This window comes from Halichoeres trimaculatus, unplaced genomic scaffold (genome assembly GCF_033239565.1).
Source record: "Halichoeres trimaculatus isolate MK-OKI-2021-1 unplaced genomic scaffold, fHalTri1.1 fHalTri1_scaffold_1, whole genome shotgun sequence".
NCBI classification, from domain to species: Eukaryota; Metazoa; Chordata; class Actinopteri; order Labriformes; family Labridae; genus Halichoeres; species Halichoeres trimaculatus.
The window spans coordinates 12,740,012-12,756,272 of NW_027437179.1; the positions used below are offsets into that span (position 1 = coordinate 12,740,012).

General features: G+C 40.2%; 1 protein-coding gene across 1 annotated transcript in view; it reads left to right on the top strand.

Annotated features, from left to right (window-relative positions):
• Nucleotides 1–16,261, top strand: part of LOC141787971 (receptor-type tyrosine-protein phosphatase gamma-like) — a 613,454-nt gene that overhangs the window by 44,864 nt on the left and 552,329 nt on the right. The gene's annotated exons all lie outside the window — the stretch shown is intronic.

Sequence of the window (16,261 nt, forward strand, 5' to 3'; positions counted from 1 at the left end):
TTACATCACTGAAAATGATGTTTTCTGAAAACTTCGGCCAAAGTGAAGATTTTGGGAAAGCCGGATTTCATGGTTTTATGGAGACACTGAGAAACAGAGTTTTTGGTTCTTCAGTGTCACAGCTGAATGATGGGGGCTCGCTCTGATTGGATGGCAAAGGTTTTATGTTGGAAAAACACTGCCCATTGTGGGTTTGGCGTGCTCTGAGCTGCACTCACCGGTGGGTTTGCCCACTGCGTGTGGACCAAAGTATTTTTAAAAACAAATGTGTGTGTGGGGGGTACAAATTTTTCTAAATACCCGGCCATGTGTTTACGGGGCCATAGTCTGAAGACATCATCATCAATATTCAACTTTTTCCATGTGGTCTTGTATTGAAAAAGCAAACTAAAAATTGCAAAAATAGGAAATATCAAGGAATTGCAATGAAGAAATAAAACAGCACACCAAAATCATTAAAAATCAAATCAGGAGAAAAGCATGTCGTCCCAGCCTTCGCATTTAGTAACGTCAAATTTAGCAGGTTACAGAATGAGACACCTGAGACTTATAGTATTTTTTGTTGTTAAATGTGCAAGAATTTCTAAAGACTTGACAAAAAAATGAGTTTGTTGCAGAAAAAAATCTACAGAGTTACACAGCCCAACCCTGCAGTTTGTTGACGCACGATAGCACTGTTTACTTGTTAGCATGGTTGGAAGGTGGTTTAACAACACTGGCTATAGGACTAAAGATGTTTAACAGCCCATGTTACAGATCTTGTTAGTGTTGTAGGGCCATCAGGAGAAGTTGGCTCTGTGTTGAAAGCCTGACAGTCTATTTAGGTTGAAAACCTGGTGATGTCACTGCCTTCAGCCATGCTTGTGTTTGTGTATGTGTGTGTGTTTGCATGTGTGTGGAATGCTAATGCAGGGGCTTTCGATCCCATGTGAACCAAGCAGGCAGTATTTATTATGCAACTGGCAAGCAGCAAGTCTGAGCTCTGCTTACAGAGCAGGAAAGACAGACAGAGAGGCAGAGGGATGAATGGAAGGATAAACAGCAAGGAGCCACTTTGCTACCTGAGTGTGTGCAGTTGGGTTCATATGGGATGCAACTATTTGCATATGCTGTCTGGATTAGGTTCATCATTTGAACATCACCTTTATTCTTCACATTTGTGACAGCAAATGCAGAGATTTTGAAGTCAGAGGTGGGGCAGGACTGGGATGGTTGTTTAAGTTAAACTATAATGAAAGCTCTGACATGAATAATGTTATGAATCACATGTGCACTGAATGATATGAGACACATGCACTATGACCTTCGAAGTCACAATTTCAGAAATGTTGAAAACAAAAGGTGCAACTGAATACAACTTGAAAAGCTAGGGTGCTGACTTAGCGTTGCACTTAAATTATGTGCCCCATGTACAGAAGCAAGGGCCCTCAAACAGCAACCCCCATCACATTTCATTCTCCCATCATCCTCTCTGTTTCCATTTTTGATGGACTCCACCACCTCCTTAATGCTTTCAATACGTTTGAATGTGGTCGTTCAGGACTCAGTCATCAATAAATGGAGAGCAACACCTTCTGAATTATCAGGAAAAACATCCCTCCTTCAAAACAAAAGCTGAAGTCCCTGTAGTATAACTCCACAACACAGCCTGAAGAAATGACCAGTGAAAGACACACACACATGAAAAACAACAGGTAGTTTGAGTATGCTGGACCATACTGACAGTCATCCTTGCCTTTGGCAGGGTTGAAGACTCCATTGTTGTGTTCGCATCATGTTGTTAAGCTGAAAGAGTTTGAAACATTAAAATAAACTGACTAGTGTTGCACTTTGCAGAGTAACCATTGGAGTAATGCTCAAACGCAGTCCATGATCCATTTAGTTTGGATTAAATTATGTTGGACTGACTTTAATTTGATGATTCATCCATCTGTGTGTGAAAACCCCCAAACAATATTACCTTTTAAAAAAGTTAACTTTTTATTTTATCCATTTTTTTTTGTGTGTGTTTTTTTTTTAAACATCAAAACTCCTGTAGTTCTGTCATTCCATTCAGTTCAGCAAGGTGGTGCATCTCTTGTCAGTCTGGGCACCTGAATTCATGATGATGATGATATAATACCAGGAAATTAAAGGAACCTTAATGACTTAAAGTTTGTTTGTCTGTGGGGAAAACTAAGTTATGTATGTAGCTTCAGTGTTGATTTGGACAGCAAATTCTGATTTAGTCTTAGTCTTTTCAGTAACACACCATTGAGTTTTAGTCATATTTTAGTCATCTGAAACTTTTTGGTCCTAGTCTAGTTTTAGTTGACTAAATACTAGGGGTGCACCAATCACAATTTTCTGGACGATCACTAATCACCGATCTTGAAAAAGCCTGACCTGCTGATACCGATTTGGGCCTATATGAATTTTTATTTTTATTTTTTATAACTGACAGCATAAACCTTCAATGTTCCAATCTTATTTTATTGAAAATCATTGAACAATACCTGTGAATATTTTTTTTTTTTTTTTTTTTTTATGTTTAGCTTTAACAACAGATAAAGTGTCCTGAGTTTCAGGTCTCCGAGCAAAAAGCAACAATGGCTGGCTTTCAGACCTTCCCGGAGGTATATAAGATCAGTTTCATATGTAAGGATGGGCTGATCAGCGATCACTGATCTCCCAAAATTAGAGGAATCGGCATCAATCGATTGGCCAGCCGATCAATCAGTGCATGTCTACTATATACCATGAGAGTTTTAGTCTTAGACTAGTCTCAAGTTTTTCAGTCTTTGTCTAGTTTTACCAAATATGAGCGGATTTTTTTAAGTCATTTTTGGGGGCTTTATATGCCTTTAATAAAATAGTAAAGAGGACTGTGGCTAGAGCAGGAAACAAGGCAAGAGTTGGGGGTGACATGCAGGAAAAAGGCCAATAATTGGTTTCAAACCTGGACCACCTGCTTGAGGGTGAACCTCATGGAGAGCAACCTAAACCACTAGGCCATCTGTGCTCCATATTAGCAGATTTTAATCAAATATAATGTACACAACTTAACTATAAAAACGTGGTGCAAACTGTATGAGTTCTGCAAACTCATCTTAGTTCTTTTTCTGTATAATTGCTGCTGATGCTGCTGCTCAGGGGCCTTAGACAAAGACTTTTACTTACTAAGTTTTATGGCGTCCCATCATAGTTTTATTTAAATGATTTAGTGTTATGTCATGGTAATAAACAGTTCATGAACTTGAACGGTGGTTTGTAGGCAGCTTTGTATCTTTTCGCGTGCATGGACATGTCGTCAAGGTCTGTTTGGCCTCCCAAACATTTTGGTTTTATCTTTATTTGTTGACAAAAGTGTTGTTTATATTTTGTCACAGTCTTCGTCGTCATGTTTGACTTTATCATCCAGTTTTTATGTATTTATTATCTGGTTTTCATCTGCAAAAAAAAGGTTTGTTGACTTGTATTTTTTCGCCATAGTCCTCGTCAACGGAAACATCAACCGTCTTCAAGTTTTGTGTAAATCCTTTGATAATGATGAAGTACATCACATTATGTGTGAATCATCTGACCTGTAATGTAATGGCTCTAACATATTGATATTCTCCTGCAGTGAAACAGAGTTAAATGTACTCGAGCCACTATCATTAACATATAGATTTAAAGTAGTTAGAAAAACCCTGTAAAGATGGATTTTCATACATTAAAAATTGATAAGTGGAGGATGAATGATGAAGCAGAGTTGACCGAGCTGCTGTGGCAGGGTGCAGATCTGCAGCCGTATCAGAACTACTGGAGCTGCATATACGACAAGATGATTTCATTTTTGCCAATAACAGAGTGAGGGACAGAGTTGGAGCTTGTAGAAGGGGTGAAATGGGATTTGGGGCCAGTGCCAGCTGATGATAACCCAGTCCAAATGGATTGGTAATGGCTATTCATCGGGGTGGCAAGCCGCTCGGCTGCGCTGACACTAATATGAATGCAGATTGAAATGTGGCCGAGGGACTCTGGCTTGAGGTAATAGCGGGAGGGAGAGTTTGTGTCCGTGTGTGTGCATTAGTTAATGTGTGTCCTTTAGAATCCGTGCACATGTTGAGCACCCGGCTGATGTGGGGTTGCAGAGGCTGATAAAGCAGCGGATGGCTTTGTTTTTGCTGTTGCTGATAAACAGCGCCGATGCTGAGTTTATTTTTTACATGCGGCCAATTTTCCTGCCTCTCAAATGAGAAATTGACAGAACATGAAGATGAAGCAAAACAACAGAGGAAATATACATCATCACATCAGGGAGGTGGGCTGCAAGGCTCAGCGAAACCAATTATTACAAGTCAAACATCCCCTACACATAAAACAATTGGCGTTGCATGCTGCAGTGTCACTTTCACTTGTTTCTTTTGTGGAATTTGCTTGTTGGTTTTTAAGTTTAATGTCACAGACTGAAGCTGTGGTTTACTTTAAGCAGGCACATTGGGATTTGTGTAACTGGCAGCTCTGCCCCACCGTGTTATTCTACTCATATTGTCAAGAGGCCTGTAAATAATGTTAGGCTTATCTTTAGACTGTATTTAGACTGGATGGTTTTGAAGGGGCAACATCTGGTAAAACACCAATGTTACTATCGCACACTGTACAGGGGTCAATTTTTTCCAACACTACAGTTAAGAAGATATTAGAATCAATTGATTGTCCAATCAGAGACACTGCTCAACTCGCCCCATAGGTTTTAGAAGTCAGCCCGAGTCATATCAAATGTGGCTGTGTCCGCGGATTGGCTTCATTTCACCGTTTCAGGATCAAATGGATGACTTCACTTTGACTACGTCCATGTTTTATGCAGTCTATGAATGTGACATAAAACCCACTTTTAATCACTCATAACTAATGAAAAAGAAACTTTCAGAAAAAGAGGGCTTGAACACAATGCAGCCCAATAATATCTTCATATCACTCCAGCATAAAGATGTGAAAAACATTTATACAAGGTGTATTCATTTTTCAATGTTTGACCACAGCTCATCTGGAATAACTGGAGAGACAGAGTTCTTGACCTGTACTGTAGTCAAGGAGGCCGATAACCAATATTTGAAGCTGATATTCATTTGCAGTCAAAGTGAAAATATTGTCATCAAAATTTTGAACAGTATAAACTCAAACACTTAACTTCAGTCAAATAGTTCAAATCAGTTAAATAGCTCCCAGGCTTAGCAGCATGTTTTATAAAGTTAAATGAAAATTTGAAAAAAAAAAAAAGCTAACGTTTTTGACAGTAAATACATTTTTCCAAAGTTTCACTGTAACGGCAATAACCGTAATAACTGTAATACCTGCAGTGCTGATAAGCTGTTTCCCAAGCCATGGCTCTGCTTGTAACCAATCAGATGGTACTGTGGTTGGGACAGTGCTGGGGAATGAGTAGTGACTGCAGACAGCGGGGCAGCTGCATCAGAGCCACAACAACACAGTTTTAAATTTGTTAGTTATTGGCCGTCAAATTGGGAAAAAGGCTGATGCCAATATGCCTCAAAATGCCAAATATAGGCCCTGTCTATCCCTAGTAACCTTCCATCAAGCCGAGTGGGCTCATGTCCATTTTGTTCATTTACAGTGTGTGGATTAGTCAGTCATGTAAATGTTTGAGGCTGCCACCTCTGCTGAATTTCCATACCGCTCCATATAGTCTGACAAAGATTACTGTTTAAGTTATCAACTGCAGCAGCATTACCTCAACGTCTGAATTTTACCAAAAAGAGTTCAGAGCAGCTGAAAAGGTGCTGCTAAAACTGCAAAAGAAGAAAAGAGTTAGGGAAAAACTTTCAAACTTTTGGGTGTCTCATTTTCGCACCACAGGCTGTGTTAAATGACGGCTGTGTCCACAAGACGCTTTAAATGCACCTTTAACATTTCTTCCCAGTGACTGATGAGGCTTTGAATCCCAGAATATGACATCTGACATTCATTCAGGAAGTTTTAAACCTTTATTACTATATAAACTGTTGTTTAAAGAAAGTTTTGTGACAAACTGGTGCATTCGATTGGAAAACATTGTAATACAAACCATACAACTGGCGCTTGAAATTTTGTGGTGGAGGACCCTCAAAAAAATGTGACATTCATGAATGATAATCATGACACTGTGATTATTTTCCTCTATAATTGTACCACCTAAATCTGTAATAGTTGAACTCTTACCGGCAAGGTTTCAGTTAATTTTAAAGGTGAATAAAGTCTGTCTTCAAGGACTGTCTGATATTTGTTTCAGTGTGTACAGACGCACATGAGGGGAAGAAGAGTTTCAGAATATTTTAATCAAGCAAAAACCTTTGGGGACCTCTGAGAAAGAACATGTTGTAACGTTCCTTTTTATTAATCTTTGGATGTTTTGTTCAGGCCACGTGAGTTTTGTTGCATCACATGCATTTGTATTTTGAAAGATTACATCTCTCATAGCTCTCACTTTAAATGTCACTTCAGCTGATATCTCCACCCACAGGCCAGCTGACAATGAAAGTGTTAGCAGTGCTGGCAACTTCCTGTGCCTTAACCAACAACAACAGACTCAAAGCCAGTGTCTTCATTTTTAAATTACAGCTCATTTTCTTCTTTCATTGAACTCAAAGAGAATTCACTCTATATGTAATGTGTTTGCTTTTCAAGTGGAGTTTTTCCTTGAGAGTGAAAATATTTACTCATACATACATGAGATCCATTTTCCTGCCAAGCCCCTCCAGGTATGACTAAGCTGAATTTACAGTCAGCGCATGAATTGAGAGCTCCAACACTCTCACTCAGAGGTTAACATCCAGAATTTATGTCCCATCATTGTTGTGTGCCGTCTGACATGGTGAGAAAGGGCAACAGACAGCTTGAAGTGGCCTGAGGAGAACACTGATGCAATGCTTCCTTACACGTCATTGTTTGACAAAATCTGGTTCACGCTCCGCTCCGCGCTGCTCCCTCCCTCACTGCAGTATCATGCGAGTGGCTCACCAGCCTCCAGAACATATTGATCTCAAAATAACATCAAAGGGGCTGGCTGACTGACTTAAGATGAGCTGGGAGGGGAAGACAAGTGCTGAAGGAGTAGGAAGAGGAGGAGGAAACCAGATCCAGCTAGAGGGAGGGTTGTACCTGGACAGCGGCAAGGAGCCGCAGCTTGTACTTTCTTTGCTCAGGGTTTAGGATTTTGAATGTTGAAGTGCTGACTTTGAAATGTGGCCAAAAGGTAGAAAGTCATCTTCTTGTTTTTTTGACTATTCAGCAAATAAAGTTTGAGGTGTTGGAAGGATAGATTATTCATGATGAGTTTCCTCATTTCTGCTTACTGTTTTTAATATGGAGCCCAAAGGTGGCCGAAGGGTTTAGAAAGCTTTTGGGATCGTAACAGGAAACTGAAAGTGTCTGACGTTTGTACCCGCAGGTATAACTGAGAAATGGGACATCTGCTGGTTGAGTCAAAGAATCTCAAACTGTAAGGATGGAAGCAGAGTTCATAACATGCATAAGACATATTATAGGATCATCTGTTGTGAAAAGGGTTTTGTTTAGGTCGTGATGTATGAAAAACTTTAGGGAAGAAAAAAAACGTTGGTATACAGACACATTAAAGCCTGTTTTCACCAAGCAGTTCAGTTCATTTTGTCTCAATATGACATGCATTTTGTGGTGTTGCCATTGTCTAATCGTAGTAAAGGTCCCCAAATAACCAACCCTTTTTTTGGTACCCTTCTGCAGGGGCCCCAGACTAATCCCACCCCAGAAGCTGGAGCTAGGACACTGCAGTCTGTTGATTGGTCAAAATAAGTGTGGCTTGCATGCGTATTTCGCGGCACACAGACTTCTCTGAAACAAAGCTTGATTGCACTTTGCAACATAGAGTCACATGGAACTCACAAAGAGGACAAATTGCTGGATGTCTTCCATTGTTGTTCTTTGTTTACTGTGTCGGGTTTTTCTTCTCTGTTGGATTTATTAGAAGAGTACACTGTGTTGCGCTGCTATGGCGCCATGCTATCATGTAGCCGATGTGGCTTTTGGCATCCAGCTTACACGCTCCATTCCAAGAGGTAGAGGTGGGCGATGTTGGGTTTGGTATCAATCATACCAAGTAAACATAGGGCCAGTGTCGCCGATACCGATACTGATGCCGATACTGATACCGATACTAAAACCAAGACTTTTTAATATTTAAGGTTGATGCCACCAAACTGCTGACCTCAAGGTTTTTTGTGTATTTTTTTCTTTTTGATTATGTTGTAAAACCTAGGACACAATTTGGGCAAAGTTTAAAAGTGGCTGCAAATAACTTAAGTGTCAAGATAATCATTTATTTTCAGAAACAATACAACAGTAAAAAAAAAAAAAAAAATTTGTGTGGAATTCTTTTCTTAATAAAATAAGTGCAAACAATTATTACTTAAAGGTAAAATTAAAACAAAATATTTTTTGAGTGACAGAGTTTAGGATTACAATACTATACAAAAAAGATAAATAAATAAACAAACAACATAAAAGTTCTCCTGTTATTGCACTCATTCTGTAAAATAGTAAAGTACACAAAATTATCACACCAGAACAATTGTTATAAAAATACTTCAAACAAGCTTCTTTTCTTGGAGTCTACTTGCTGGTTTTCCTGGTGCCGCTGAGCCACGTGATGCTGCATCATCAAAAACAAGGAGGGGGAGGGGGAGCGCTGTGACACAGCGGCTTTTACTGACACAGTCTGGTCACCACTTTCATAAAAGCGCAGAAGTCAGTGCATACAGAAGAAAAAAATAAACTACAGTATCAGTCTTTTTACACTGTTATCATTCGATTTCAATACCAACATTGGCATTGATATTATTGATATTTGGATCGGTCTGCTCACCTATCAAGAGGGGGCACACTGGGCTGTGGAAACGCAAACAGGATCAGGGTCGACCAATCCAACCTGTACCAAACTGTACTGATCCAAACCAGACTGCTCGGTGGAAACTCGTGCTTATGATCCACTTTACTTTTGGAATAAACTTACTTTGCCAAAACACCTCTTCCTCCCTCAGGGAAGCAGTATAAGATCTCCATAGCACTGCAGAACACAAGTGAACAAAACTTCAGAGTTTGACAGGAGCAGTGGTTTGCATCTTGCCTCCATAATCACAATTTACTTCTGTCCTTTGGGTGCGCCATATGACAGCATTTTACCCGTTTACATGTCCTTACAGTACAAAGGGTCTTAGTTTCTATTCTCTATAATTAGTGTGGTGATCAGAGTGGGTGAAGAGGTGCTGTGATCATGAGGGTTTGTGCTGCCTGAACGTTTTTGAGGTGGTGGTGGGGAAGCAGATTGGTGCAGGTTGACGTAGAGGTGGAAAAACACCAGATCAAATTTGGTGAGTACCCTAGAGGAGCAATTGTGAAGTGTCACAATGAACACCAGGAGATACTGCAGAAACATTGCAGACAGCTATGGCAGCATGTAACTGAGTTGTTGAGTGGTAGCATTGCAGCCAAACCTCAATAGCATGATGGGAAGTAGACTAGCTTAAGGAGTGCTTTGCATGTATGTTTATGCAAATGACTTCTGGACTTGATTAAATCGACCAAATGTGATATATTTTGTAAAGCTGGCACATTTGGATGGTCCAGTTCCAAACAGTTTTGATGGTACAGTTACACTTGGACCACCTTGGTGCTCTAAGCCCGGGCAGGTTGTAGACAGATGGAGCCTGTCTGCATAGATCAACCAGTTGAAGTCACCAGTGCTGCAACAAGGACATGATCCCTCACTGGCTTCCCACTTGTCAGCTCTGCCAGCTATGTTAAATCCAGAAACAAACACCATGTGAAATTGAACCCTTGTCCTTGTGGTGATTTAGGATTTCCATTCTGCTCCGGTATCCAGGCAAAGAGTCCATTTATTTTATACCTCTGAACTTCAGGTCGGGCTCAAATCTTACACTTATGAGTCTTATTTCCAATTGTGGCTATATCTCAGTGCCTCAAAAATCATTTTTTAACCAGAATTTGCATTTTTTTTTTTTTTGACTTTTTTTTTAAACAGCTTAAAATAGTTTAACAAAACAAAAGTCCATTATGGCAGTGGATCAAAAAGTAAACAACACTCTCATGACAGTATTATTTGTGTTTCTGTGGGGAAAAAAAGTGTGTTTTAATCTTCAGCACTAAAAACACTAAAAGGCCACTCTTTCTGTGCTCCCACTGTAGAGTGTGCATAATTATCTCCATGATTTGGTTTAACTGTCTCTCCCGTGTGCTTACAAGAACAATAACACAACAATAGCACTGTATGCCACTGTACTGCACTTCAGAAAATTAATTTTCGAGTCACCACGACATCATGAAAACCTTTAAAGAGAAACTTTAACTTCATGATGTTTTTGTACTTTACTCCACTGAAACAGGTTTGTGACCAAGCAGGAGCAAAGAATGACTAATTAAATCTACTGAATCATGAGTAATGACAGGAATAATAATTAAAAGTTTAGTTTTTAATGGATAGTGCTAGTATTTCAGAATAAGAATGAGTCTTTCCATATTGTTTTTTCCAGACGCTTCCCAAATGTGGGTCAAATTCCAAGTTTATATTTCTGCATGAATACCAAATAGGTTTAGGTGAGAAGTGAGAAGCATTTGCCACTTACCAAATGGTTTATTTGGCAAGACTGAGGGTTATGTGATGCCAAACAGTCTAAATGGAAATTGAAGATTATAAACATTCAATCTATTGGTTTTCATGTCCATGACACGATGCATTTCTCTCTCAGTGTTATAGACAGCATCACAGACAAAGAGACATTAGCCCACATTAGAGGAGCTGTAAGAAATGGTGCTGAGCATCATTAGGGAGTGGCGTAATGTTGAGATTGAGTTACAGCCACTGCTGTGCGAAGTGAACTTAAATGTGGAATATGCCTTTAGTCAGACAGCACTTAGGAGGCGTATCGATCCGACGGTGGAAATCAAGTGGGAGAGGATGGGTGTCAGAGCCTGAAGAGAAATGAGAGAAGCAGAGAGGGTCACCCACTGGAGGCAGTGCCAAAAACGTTTCTGTGCCAGGACTGAACACAGATTTTTACCAGATTAATCTGAGCTTGTTCTGTTTTCACTGGGAAGGCCCCGTCTAGGTGGAAAAACTGCAAAAACCAAGTTGAAGAAAAATGTTTAATTCATGACCTCCTCCACTTTGTCTGTTTTGTCTTTGAGGTTTTAGGAGTAAAGCATCACCTTTGTTCAGCCTCAGGTGAGGTGTTTGTGAGCTGATCAAAGCTTTGCTGCAGATTGACACAGTACATTTAGAATCGGTCCATAGAGGATCCCTGTTATTGATTTTGTCGACCCCCCTGCTTCAGTCGTAGTGAAAGGTCAAAGGTTTTTATTCAGAAATGTCACTATCAGATGACTGGATTGCCATTACACAAATCCCCAGAGGAAGAAGTGTTGCCTCTTTGAATGCTCTGCAGGCTTACAGTGTCCACAAGACGAATCAGGTTTGGTCAGATCTGTCGTGGCCATTGAGCACACCCTACATTCACAGGGACCACCTACAAACAATGACTCCATATGATTTATTTCCAACTATGAAGGTGGTGTTTTAGTTCAGTCGAGCCTGTGGGTCCTTCACTTGTCTCTTGCACATTGTTTTCTGTTAGTGTTCACTTGAGGTAGACGTTTTTTTGGGGGGTTTTTTCAGAGCCGATATTGATACTGATTATTCGCAGTCAAGGAGACCATGAACCAATATTTGGAGCTAATATTCATTTCCAGTAATAGTGAAGATATTGGCATCGAAATTTTGAATAATACAAACTCCAACACTAAACTCAATTTAAATGCCTTTAAGCACATTTTCATTAAGCAGCTCCCAGGCCCAGCAGCATCACTTATGAAATGAAATGAAAACTTAAAAACAAAACAACTGGGAATGGGATGTTACAATTTCGAGAAAGTCTGCTGCCTAAACTTGTCTTTGAAATGTACATCTGCTTTCTGGAGCTTCTCCATTCAGCAAAACTATGGCTGTTTTAGCAGTGCCTACTGATTTGACCAAAATGCAGTGTACAGTATGCAGTATGCGAACAAATGTCAGATTTGTAGTATGAGAAAAACACCCGGATGACGTACTGAATCGGGAAAAATCCACAGTATGCATCGGACCAGTCTGCTTCGCATACTGTTACCCACAATGCAACGCGCCTGGTCCCATATCAGAAGTGAAATGGCAGAGAGCTGAGCAACAACAACCGGAGTAGCAGAGGAATATAAATATAAGAGCCATTTCTTTTTTATCTTTAAATCCTCATCATCTCCACCAATGAAAGTTAATATAAAATGCTCTCTCTGGCAATATATTTGCAGATAAGTTACTCGTGGTTCGTTTATTTTCTACATTTTCAATAAAGTTTTTTGGGGAAAAAAAGTCAGCCGTAGCCAACTTCCGTTTTCTTCGAACTGAAGACCAGCGTAGCATACTACAAAAATTAACCCAACTGAACAGTCATACCACATACTGCTTATGAAAGTAGTATGTAGTAGGCAGTGCCTACATCTGGTTTGTAAAATTGAAGCCTATATGGAATGGCTAAAAGTCGCTATTCATCAAGAATCCACTTGAGGCAGAAGTCATGTACACACTCAGCCATAGAAACAGACTTACGGCATTAAAAAGCATGTTTACAGCCTGGTTCAAAAATTGCTTGGGTCTAAAACGCTGACATCACATGACTGCCGGGCGCCCTGTAGCTGCTCGAAGAAAAACTAACAGCAGGTGTAATTGCAAATGTGGCTGCGTCTGCGGATTGGCTTTATTTCATGGTTTCAGAAATAGACGGGTGATGTCGCGGATGCTTGGTCCATGTTTTATGCTGTCTATGACATGAAAAAACACTACAGCATGAACTGGCATGACTGCACACATGCACACAGTGAAATTCTCCTGTGAGCTTCACACACAGCACCAACAAGATTTTTGTTTCTTCTTCTTCTTGTGCTATTTCATCACTGCAACTGGCTCTAGTGAACAGAGAGAATACAGTTTAGGCTATGAGAAATCTTAAAACAGGCTCCCCAGAGACTGGATAGCTGAACAATGCGCTGTACTCAAAGCTGTCTGTGATTCTTTGAGTTAATGCTATAAATCAAGCCATGCCAGTCTGCCAGTTATCTGCATCTTGTGCTTGGGCCCCAAAGCTACCACTGAATTGGCGCCTATGGTGTCATCTTAGTAGAATTTATTTTCTTACATGAAATATATTGCACACACAAGGTTATTCAGGGATATACCTTTGCTATAACTTAGCAGAAATGTCAAGGTCATAGCCTATGCTAGTTGGACAGAGGCTAGTTTAACAGAAATCAGAGCAACAGAATGGCAAACATGGCAGCCCTTGACATTTGACAGTAGCTATCATTTAAATAAACCTTTGACAAATTTACAAGCATTCATAGGTCAATTTAAAGACACATATCTTTCAATAGCAACCTGAATGAGAATATGTTTCTTTCTTACTTTTTACCCTGCTTCTTATCCAGCTCCAATAATTTAAGGCAGCTTTTAAAGCACCATACGAGGATTAAAAAATGACTCCTGGAACGCCCCCAAAACACACAATTAGCTGAATTTCAGCATGTTTCTTGTCTTGTTGGGGTAGGAGACTTATTCATCTATGATACTGTCCACTTTGTCTTTGAACCACTTACCTCCACCTTCATTTGATTTACCTCTCCCCCTTCACTTTCCCTCTCCGTGCTCCTGTGCTCCCCCGTTCTTATCTTGTCTGGCTGCCTTTATTCATCACATCCTTCACCTCACCATCACCTCCACCACATCCATGAAATACACTCTGCCAAAAAATGATCCAGAATCAATAACTGAGACTGAATGAGAGTTGTGTTCGTGCTATAACTCTTTTTAATAGCCTGTGTTGGGCTTTCCGTGTGAGCCGCGGGCCCCCTTCTCTTTCACACCTTTCTCATGGTCAAAAATATATAAGTGTGTTTAAATATAAATCACTCATGCAGCCACTTAACACATCCTCTTTAGGATTCCTCGCCGTCTTACTCACCCGCTCTGGACAAAGAGCTGTAAATAAATGCCTTAACGCTCTTTGACAAATGGGCTCAAATGCGATGCAGGCGTTCTGCATGTGACGTGATGGTTTAGCTGAAAGGCAGCAGCAAGGTCTAATCAAAGACGACGTGCTGAATGCCGACCGCCAGCCTTTCCTCGCATGCTTATGAGTAATTGGTCCGAGAGCCAGGGTGTGTGTCATTAGGGGGAAAAGTGTCTGTGGACAATTGTTTTAGTTATCTAATGGTGCGCCTGCTCCTGCTTGAGTCGTCCTCTCACCTCATATCCCCCGTGCCCCGGTCAGCCAGCCAGCCAACTAGTCAATCAGCTCTCTGGTCAGAGGATGCTGCAGCAGTAATGGCTGCTAGATACGCCCTCTCGGCCAATGCCAAAACTAATGGGCCAATTAGTGTATGAGGATTGTTCTGATGACTGCGTGAGATAGAGACCCCTGGAACATGATGAGCTCTGTGTCAGAGCGTGTGTACATTGGATTTGTCTGATTGGAGCTTATTGGAGCAAAGACTAAATATCTATATTGAGAAAAAAATTACAAAAAGCAATTGCAATATATTTAGGTCAGCGTGTTCTCAGTCACTGTTTGTTCTTAACGCTATAAAAAGTAATGCTCTGTGATTCTTATGTAACCCATGTAATTGTGCCAAATTGGCAAGTCTTCTCCGAGGTGCACAGAGTTCATGTTCAAGGTGGCGTTCTGCAGGGTTTGTGTGGGCGGCATTAGATGCTCAGAGCAATTACTGCTGAGGTCTCACACGCAGGAAGTAAGGTGACATGGTACAAAAAAAGGAAAATGGCTAATTTGGGTCAAGGTGGGGGGAGAAGGTAAGGGTCAAAAAAGTATGTTTCCAGCAGGACTCTTGGGTCCAGAAACAGAGTTAGCAAAGTTTGGAGTTTTTATAACAACTCAAAGTTTCCTCAACCAAACTAGGACAAGTTTTTTCTCTACTATGAAAGACAGATTTATTATTCTACATTTAGATGAAGTTCTATGAATTCATATTATTCCTGGTATAGGTTTGTGTTGTGAATACAGACAGAAGGAGCACATCATGGACTTAAGAAATTGTTTAATGTGTTTTTTGTTCAAATCTGCCAAGTCTTATCTCTGAAAGTTGATCTTGACCATTTGTTGGTCTATCAATATTTGCAGCATTGATATTTAGAAGATTCTCAGGACAAAATGGGCCTTGAAAGATAAAAACACTTTGGATATCAAGTTCTCGACTGTTCTGTTTCAGCTGGGACATCCATGTTTTGTTTTTTTTGTTTGTTTTTTTTGTTTTAAATATAGTTGATCTGTCCTGAACATGTCCTGCATATTGATGATATGTATTCTGTAATAAACTGGCAACAGTTCACTAATCCTGGGAAAAGCCCATAGTGCACTGATCACACCCATCAATTGACACCTTCCATCCAATCACAGCATAGGATGCAGCACAAGAGATGAATCAAAAGACATGCTGGCTACCACAGCCCTGGTGTCATTCACCTATAATCAAGAAAAAAAAGTATCTTAAATCATTCTCAAAAGGAGATCTGCTTAGTTCATTTAACAAGGGATCATTTACAGGAAGAAGCAACATACAAATACACAACTTCATCCCACACCCAGGTGACACGAAACTTCACAGATTTTGTTTAATAAAAAAAAAAAAAACAGCTGCAATACTGCTTGAAAAGTTCAATATTATGTTAGGTCTGAAAGAGTAAATGTGAACTCTAGTCTGGGCTTTAATTAAGCTCATCTCATCTGTGTGTAAAAGTCAGAATAAGTGCTTTTCATTTTTATTTGTGTCTGTCTCAAGCCCTCAAACCATCAGAGGACTCCTCCAGTGCCATGAAAACAAAGTCTACAGCAGCAGTATTTTTAACTGGGTGTCATGGGCTTTTTTATAGTACATACACATAACATTTGCCACGCTGTGTTGTGTCACAGTAGACACTGACAGTCTGTGATTTTTACATCACCTGGAGCACCAGGGGGCTCCTTTAGTGTTTCTTTGGACCGGTATATAACTGTCAGAGTGGAGAGTAAGTCAGGAAGGAGCAGTGTGAGGACGACAGAGGTGAACAAGTAAAAACAACTCTGCCTTTTATGGCTCCCTCATATCATCTCCTCTTCAATAAAACCCAGGGAAACTGTTTTTCGCACAGTGTAGGGGAAGTGAGAGG